Consider the following 9,112-nt stretch of genomic DNA (forward strand, 5'->3'; position numbering starts at 1 on the left):
GTTCCCCGTGGCTCCGGAGTGCTGTAGAGGGGTGACAGGGAAAACCACCAGACAGCATAAACAGAAAGGGCTGGTAATGTTACATAAGCACATCAGCCCAGTAGCTAACATACAAACAATAAGCTGTGAGGTGTAGTGGGTGAACAACAGAATATAAACACAACTAAACAGTGATCTGAAACAGGTGTGTCCTCGGGATGCACTGGTGCAATCACTCTCCTGCCGGTGGTTAGTACACTGGCGAGGTGTACTAACATTATCATCCTTGAAATACTAATCTATGTCAACCTTCTCACACTCATCTTAGCCATGGATAACTGCTACTGCTCTCAGCAATAGTACTGCCCTTTAGCTGGCTCTGATAACAAAGATGAGTGGGAGAAGGTTGACATAGAGAGAGTCACAACCCATTATCATCATTGAAATACTAATCTGAGTCTGAAACAGACCATGACTACAAACTGCTGATAAAAGTCTTATCAGAGAATAAACTGAGATTGTGTGGTTACAGACAAAACAGACACGTTTTTGATTCAGTTGAATGCCAGGTTGAAGTGGATTATGAAGAAATGGGGAAAATTCTGAAGTTTGAAGATAACATAATGTCCTAAACAAACCCTATACAAACAAACCACAAAATATAGAGGACCTCTTACAGAGTACAAGGTCTTTCAGTCTGCTGTGAACTGTTCATGCTATATATGTTTTCAATTAATGTGTTGTTTTCATTCATTAAAGGTTAGCCCATTGTTAACCTGCAAATGGCTGATAAATGTTAGTTGCCAGGCTACTGTAGCTTGCTGGCCACCTATATGCACAGTGTGTGCCTGGGTAGCTTCAGCTAGCTATAAATCAATTATATTCAATGGTGCAGTTAACCACTTGCATAGCTAACATTATACGCGTAAGTGCAATTTACAATGTCAGCTAATTATGTGATGTTTTCATTATTTGAAGATTAGCATTCAGTTAGCCTGTTAGGTAACAATATTGTCTATCTAGCTTTCAGTATGATGTGTAACATGGAATACTAGCTATTTATATCTGGGAAAGACATTGGTTTGCTAACATTATTTGTCTAGCAAGCTACATGTACAGGTGCTGGTCATAAAATTAGAATATCATCAAAAAGTTGATTTATTTCAGTAATTCCATTCAAAAAGGGAAACTTGTATATTATATTCATTCATTACACACAGACTGATATATTTCAAATGTTTATTTCTTTTAATTGTGATGATTATAACTGACAACTAATGAAAATCCCAAATTCAGTACTTCAGAAAATGTTAATATTACTTAAGACCAATACAAAAAAAATATTTTTAGAAATGTTGGCCAACTGAAAAGTATGAACATGAAAAGTATGAGCATGTACAGCACTCAATACTAAGTTGGGGCTCCTTTTACCTGAATTACTGCAGCAATGCGGCGTGGCATGGAGTCGATCAGTCTGTGGCACTGCTCAGGTGTTATGAGAGCCCAGGTTGCTCTGATAGTGGCCTTCAGCTCTTCTGCATTGTTGGGTCTGGCATATCACATCTTCCTCTTCACAATACCTCATAGATTTTCTATAGGGTTAAGGTCAGGCGTGTTTGCCGGCCAATTAAGAACAGGGATACCATGGTCCTTAAACCAGATACTGGTAGCTTTGGCACTGTGTGCAGGTGCCAAGTCCTGTTGGAAAATGAAATCTGCATCTCCATAAAGTTGGTCAGCAGCAGGAAGCATGAAGTGCTCTAAAACTTCCTGGTAGACGGCTGCGTTGACCTTGGACCTCAGAAAACACAGTGGACCAACACCAGCAGATGACATGGCACCCCAAACCATCACTGACTGTGGAAACATTACACTGGACTTCAAGCAACGTGGATTCTGTGCCTCTCCTCTCTGCCTCCAGACTCTGAGACCTTGATTTCCAAAGGAAATGCAAAATTTACTTTAATCAGAGAACATAACTCAGCAGCAGTCCAGTCCTTTTTGTCTTTAGCCCAGGTGAGACGCTTCTGACACTGTGTCTTGTTCAAGAGTGGCTTGACCTAAGGAATGCGACAGCTGAAACCCATGTCTTGCATTCGTCTGTGAGTGGTGGTTCTTGAAGCACTGACTCCAGCTGCAGTCCACTCTTTGTGAATCTCCCCCACATTTTTGAATGGGTTTTGTTTCACAATCCTCTCCAGGGTGCGGTTATCCCTATTGCTTGTACACTTTTTTCTACCACATCTTTTCCTTCCCTTCGCCTCTCTAATAATGTGCTTGGACACAGCTCTGTGAACAGCCAGCCTCTTTAGCTATGACCTTTTGTGTCTTGCCCGCCTTGTGCAAGGTGTCAATGGTCGTCTTTTGGACAGCTGTCAAGTCAGCAGTCTTCCCCATGATTGTGTTGCCTACAGAACTAGACTGAGAGACCATTTAAAGGCCTTTGCTGGTGTTTTGGGTTAATTAGCTGATTAGGGTGTGGCACTAGGTGTCTTCAGTATTGAACCTTTTCACAATATTCAAATTTTCTGAGATACTGAATTTGGGGTTTTCATTAGTTGTCAGTTCTAATCATCAAAATTAAAAGAAATAAACACTTGAAATATATGAGTCTGTGTGGAATTAATGTATACATTATACAAGTTTCACTTTTTGAATGGAATTACTGAAATAAATCAACTTTTTGATGATATTCTAATTTTATGACCAGCATCTGTATGTTCAAACTGTTACTTAAAACCTACTGTTAACCAACTGCCATGTTTGGACTAAAAACTAAAAGAGAAATTATATACAGCTCTGGAAAAAATTAAGAGAACACTCCTAATTTTTCTTATATCGCCATCTTCAACATGTATGGCAGTCATTCCATTCCAGTGTCTGTTCCAGTGGTACTGATTAGATGATTACCTGAACCAAATCTAATTTAACTAGGAAAAGTATAAAACCACTGCTGTGGTCATCACTATCCTCTTGCAATAGGACCAGCTGGATGGCAAAAACAGTGCATGTAGTACCTCAAAGGTAATTTGAATAAAAAAATTACTATTCAGCATGACGACAGAGCTGGAAAGAAAAGCTTTGAGTGACGAAAATAAGGGTTAAATTATGGCTTTACTGGCAGGGGGATACAGTGAGCGTCAGGTTGCTTCCATCCTGAAAATTTCAAAGATGGTGGTTCATAAGAAGAAGGTCAAGCAACAGACATTGGGGACAACAAAGCTATAGAATGGACAGAGGGTGAAAACGACTTTCCACTGACCGAGATGACCGTCAACTAATTTGAATGTCACTCAACAACAGTGACCTACAAAAAGAAAGGCAAACAGCAGCTGGGGAGAAGTGCACGGTGAGGATGGTTCGAAACAGGCTCCTAGGGGCAGGGCTGAAGTCGTGCAAAGCTAGAAAAAAAAACTTCATCAATGAGAAGCAAAGAAGAGCCAGGCTGAAGTTTGCAAGAGACCATAAGGATTGGACAGTAGAGGAATGGAGTAAGGTCATCTTCTCTGACAAATCAAATGTTCACCTTTGCCCAACATCTGGTCATCTAATGGTTAGACAGAGACCTGGAGAGGCCTAAAAGCCACAGTGTCTGGCACCCACTGTGAAATCTGTTGGAGGATTGGTGATGATCTGGAGATGCTTCAAGAAGGCTGGAATCGGGCTGATTTGTCTATGTGAAGGACGCATGAATCAAGCCAAGTACAAGGTTATCCTGGAAGAACACCTGCTTTCTTCTGCTCTGACAATGTTCCCCAACTCTGAGAACTGGTTTTTCCAGCAGGACAATGCTCTATGTCACACAGCCAGGTCAATCAATGTGTGGATGGGGGACCACCAGATCAAGACCCTGTCATGGCCAGCCCAATCTCCAGACCTGAACCCCATTGAAAACCTCTGGAATTTGATCAAGAGGAAGATGGATTGTCACAAGCCATCAAACAAAGCCGAGCTACTTGAATTTTTGTGTGAGGAGTGGCATAAAGTCACCCAACAGCAATGTGACAGACTGGTGGAGAGCATGCCAAGATGTATGAAAGCTGTGATTAAAAATCAGGGTTATTCCACCAAATATTGATTTCTGAACACTTCCTAAGTTAAAACATTAGTATTTTGTTTTTGAAAAATGAATATGAATTTGTTTTCTTTGCATTATTTGAGGTCTGAAAATAATGCATATTTTTTGGGTTCTTTTGACCAGTTGTTATTTTTTTAACATATAAATACTCTAAATAACAATATTTTATTTGGAATTTAGGAGTAATATTGTCAGTAGTTTATAGAATAATTAATTTCACTCAAACACATACCTATGAATAGTATAACCAGAGAAATGTTGCAGTGGTCCCTTAATTTTTTCCTGTCATGGTACAGTGAGCAGCAGCGCCACCGTTCTGCACATTCTCAGTTTTCATCATCACATGAATGCATCCTGGACTTGTTGTGTCACATGTCTTCAATTATCGTTCACACCAGGTCCCTGTTTGCTAATTTGTATGTGTTTAAATGTTTCCCCTCTGCTCCCCACAGTGTGGATTATTGTTGTTGTCATTTCATTTGTTGGTGAGTGTTATGTTATATTGACTGTTTGAATATTATTTGTGTAAGACGCTGTGTCGCGCACTTTTATTTCTATCAGTTAATAGTTATAGTTTTCCGTTCGCTGTTCGGTTTGCTTTCATAATAAACCCACGAGCGTGAGATATGCCTGCGCCTGGTTCCTTGCTCACGCAACACCACACTCGTGACATTTCCATAGCTGTATTTTTGAAATGTTATGTTATACTAGGTTACCAAAATATCTGCATGTAACTTTTTTTATTTTCAGATATTACCTTATTAATTTATGAATGTAAATGTATATCCTGGAAGATGAGGGATCAGCCCAGAACTACATGGCAGGACCTGGTCAATGACCTGAAGAGAGCTGAGACCACAGTCTAAAAGAAAACCATTACTAACACACTACGCCGTCATGGATTACAATCCTGCAGCGCACGCAAGGTCCCCCTGCTCAAGCCTGCGCATGTCCAGGCCCATCTGAAGTTTGCCAATGACCATCTGGATGATCCAGAAGAGGAATGGGAGAAGGTCATGTGTTCTGATGAGACAAAAATAGAGCTTTTTGGATTAAACTCCACTCGCCGTGTTTGGAGGAAGAAGGATGAGTATAACCCCAAGAACACCATCCCAACCGTGAAGCATGGAGGTGGAAACATCATTCTTTGGGGATGCTTTTCTGCAAAGGGGACAGGATGACTGCACCATATTGAGGGGAGGAAGGATGGGGCCATGTATTACGGAATCTTGGCCAACAACCTCCTTCCCTCATTAAGAGCTTTGAAGATGGGTGGTGGCTGGGTCTTCCTGCATTACAATGACCCGAAACACACTGCCAGGGCAACTAAGAAGTGGCTCCGTAAGAAGCATCTCAAGGTCCTGGAGTGGCCTAGCCAGTCTCCAGACCTGAACCCAATAGAAAATCGGTATTGCCCAGCGACAGCCCCGAAACCTGAAGGATCTGGAGAAGGTCTATATGGAGGAGTGTGTTCAAACCTGGACAAGAACTACAGGAAACATATGATCTCTGTAATTGCAAACAAAGGTTTCTGTACCAAGGATTAAGTTCTGCTTTTCTGATGTATCAAATACTTGTATCAAATGCAATAAAATGCTAATGAATTACTTAAAAATCATACAATGTGATTTTCTGGATTTTGGTTTTAGATTCCGTCACTCACAGTTGAAGAGTACCTATGATAAAAATTACAGACTTCTACATGGTTTGTAAGTGGGAAAACTTTCCACTGTATATACATTTTATTTAAATAGTATAATATTGCCCAACTGAAGAGATGGGTTTTATGAGCTAACACTCACAGCACATCTCACTACCCATACAGTAGCTGCACAGTTTAGTGCAAAGATAACACATTTTCCAGTACCTTTTGGTCTAATTTAAAAAAATTTACAAAAGTACTTTTGGTCAATTTCTTTTACAAAAAGACAGTCCATAGGCTAATTTATACATTTCTTTAAAACCATTTTTCAATTAAGTAGGTTTTGTACATATTATTGACCGTCAAGGTGTAGTAAATGTCAACAATCAGATGCTTTAAGTATATATTTTGAATGTGCCCACAATTTCAAATGTATTTCTTGCATTTCTTATACATTTCCAGGAAATGTTTTTGATTGATTGCAATAATTCAGGTATTAACAATGTTATTTTTAATGCTTATTGTTACTACTATGGATAGGATAGGCTGTAAAGATAGACCCAAAAGAAAGGACAATAATTTTCTTAGCAGAGGATGCTTCTGCCAGTGACTTGAGTTAGAACATTAAAGTGTTGCAATCCTTGCCTAGTAGGCACAGTGGATTGGGAACAAAGGTATGCCGGAGGACCGGAAAATGTCAGGGGTGAGGATAAGCCTTCAAAGGCAGAAGAGGAAAATAATTGGTATACAACTGCAGATTGTGTAAGTAGAAAGAGCTCCTTGTGATAGAGCTAAATGCTCATCAAAAACCAAAATGAAACACAAAATTATACTATGTAATAACAAACAAAAAAAAATGTTTTTGTTTATGGCAATAATGTTAATATATTTTTGTAAATGCAAGAAACTGGGGCCTCAGATAGACCATAGAACAAATGATTGAACTGACGAATGGAATTTCATTGGCCCTTTGAGCAAGGCACTGAATCCTAATTGTAAAACTGTACATTATTTGAAGCTGCGGTTAGCAATTCTGCCTACGTGTTTGGTGATACAGATGCACTTAGGACCAGTGTTGAGTGTTGAGCACATGAGCTGTACTTGATTGCAGTGAGTAGAAACTGGTCTAAATCCCAAGTTTAACAGGTATAAGTTATATGGTAATGTCATCACTAGTTGGACATTTTACAATAATGCACATACTGTGTCAGTAAATCTTGTCAGATCTTCACAGGTGCATTAGGCATAGGTTGGAGGTTTTGGAATTTAGCATGAATCATGTACTAGGTACTTGGTATAGTGAAGTGTGGAGGCACTCTCATGAAAGAGGATAGGGTAACAAACTTAGGTAATTATTTATTATTATAATAATTAGGTGGGTGCTTATATCTTCTATTCCACATATGTACATATGTATATTCTTGCACATCCCCTCCCCTGAGATACCTATGTGATCAGCCATTATGGACGGTGACCCTGGAGAAATTTGGGTTAACTGTTTTGGCATAGGGTGGAACAGCTGACTTTTACCTGATTGTCTCATTGATCCCATCCAGCAAATGTTACAGTTACTGACCCAACACTTTTAACAGCTAAATGTGTGACCTATACAGAGACCAGCCCCTTGATCACAGTGTCTGTGAGAATTGCTGATACAGGATCATTTCAGTCTTTTAAATCATAATGAGGGTACCTGTTCCTAGATCAGTACTTGTAGTCATGTGCCTTACAATCAATGGTTCAACCCTTTTTTTTATTTCTTACCCTATTTAGCACATTGATGGAAAAAGCAGCCACCAAATTATAATATGATTCTTTTAACAGTTTCAGAGGGTTTTTTGATATAGTGGGGAATTTTGATGTTTTTGAAAGCACTTGTATGTCAGGTGGTTCTGTACTATAATATACACTATATCCCCATAGAACCCTTTCTCAGGCTGTCACCCCAATGACTAGACCTATTGGTTCTTTCCTTATATAACAGTCTTTTGACTAAACCGTTTGGCACTTCCTTTCTGTACTGATAGTATAGTGACATCTTGTGTCTAGATAGGAAAATGTAGGCAAGAGGTAAGTACATCCAAAGAAATTCAATTAGAGGAATTAATATATGCCATAATGCAATAGTGATTTGCTCTTATTTCATTTTCCTCTTATTTCATTTAGTAACTGTAAGTTCCATCCATCCATCTTCTTCCGCTTATCCGGGGCCGGGTCGCGGGGGCAGCAGTCTAAGCAGAGATGCCCAGACTTCCCTCTCCCTAGACACTTCCTTTAGCTCTTCCGGTGGGACACCGAGGCATTCCCAGGACAGCCGGAAGACATAGTCCCTCCAGCGTGTCCTAGGTCTTCCGCGGGGTCTCCTCCCGGTGGGACAGGCCCGGAACACCTTCCCAGGAAGGCGTTCAGGAGGCATCCGGAACAGATGCCTAGCCACCTCAGCTGACCCCTCTCGATGTGGAGGAGCAGCGGCTCTACTCTGAGCATCTCTATGGGATCGCCCAGCCACCCTGCGGAGAAAACTAATTTCGGCCGCCTGTATCCGGGATCTTGTCCTTTCGGTCATGACCCAAAGCTCATGACCATAGGTGAGAGTAGGAACGTAGATTGACCGGTAAATCGAGAGCTTCGCCTTGCGGCTCAGCTCTTTCTTCACCACGACAGACCGATACATCGACCGCATTACTGCAGAAGCTGCACCGATCCATCTGTCAATCTCCCGTTCCATCCTTCCCTCACTTGTGAACAAGACCCCTAGATACTTAAACTCCTCCACTTGAGGCAAGAACTCTCCACCAACATGAAGTGGGCAAGCAACCCTTTTCTGACTGAGGACCATGGCCTCGGATTTGGAGGTACTGATTTTCATCCCAACCGCTTCACACTCGGCTGCAAACCATCCCAGTGCATGCTGAAGGTCCTGGTTTGAAGGGGCCAACACGACAACATCATCCGCAAAGAGCAGAGACGGAATCGTGTGGTCCCCAAACCTGACACCCTCCGGCCACTGGCTGCGCCTAGAAATTCTGTCCATAAAAATTACGAACAGAACCGGCGACAAAGGGCAGCCCTGCTGGAGTCCAACATGCACTGGGAACAAGTCTGACTTATTGCCGGCAATGCGAACCAAGCACCTGCTTCTGTCGTACAGGGACCTGACAGCCCTTAGCAAAGGACCCAGGACCCCATATTCCCGAAGCACCCTCCACAGGATGCCGCGAGGGACACAGTCGACATAGCTTCTCCAAATCCAGAAAACACATGTGGATTGGTTGGGCAAACTCCCATGAACCCTCCATCACCCTGTAGAGGGTGTAGAGCTGGTCCAGTGTTCCACGGCCCGGATGAAAACCACACTGTTCCTCCTGAATCTGAGGTTCTACTATCAGCCATATTCTCCTCTCTAGTACCCT

Source organism: Esox lucius, chromosome 13 (assembly GCF_011004845.1).
Source record: "Esox lucius isolate fEsoLuc1 chromosome 13, fEsoLuc1.pri, whole genome shotgun sequence".
Taxonomy (NCBI): domain Eukaryota; kingdom Metazoa; phylum Chordata; class Actinopteri; order Esociformes; family Esocidae; genus Esox; species Esox lucius.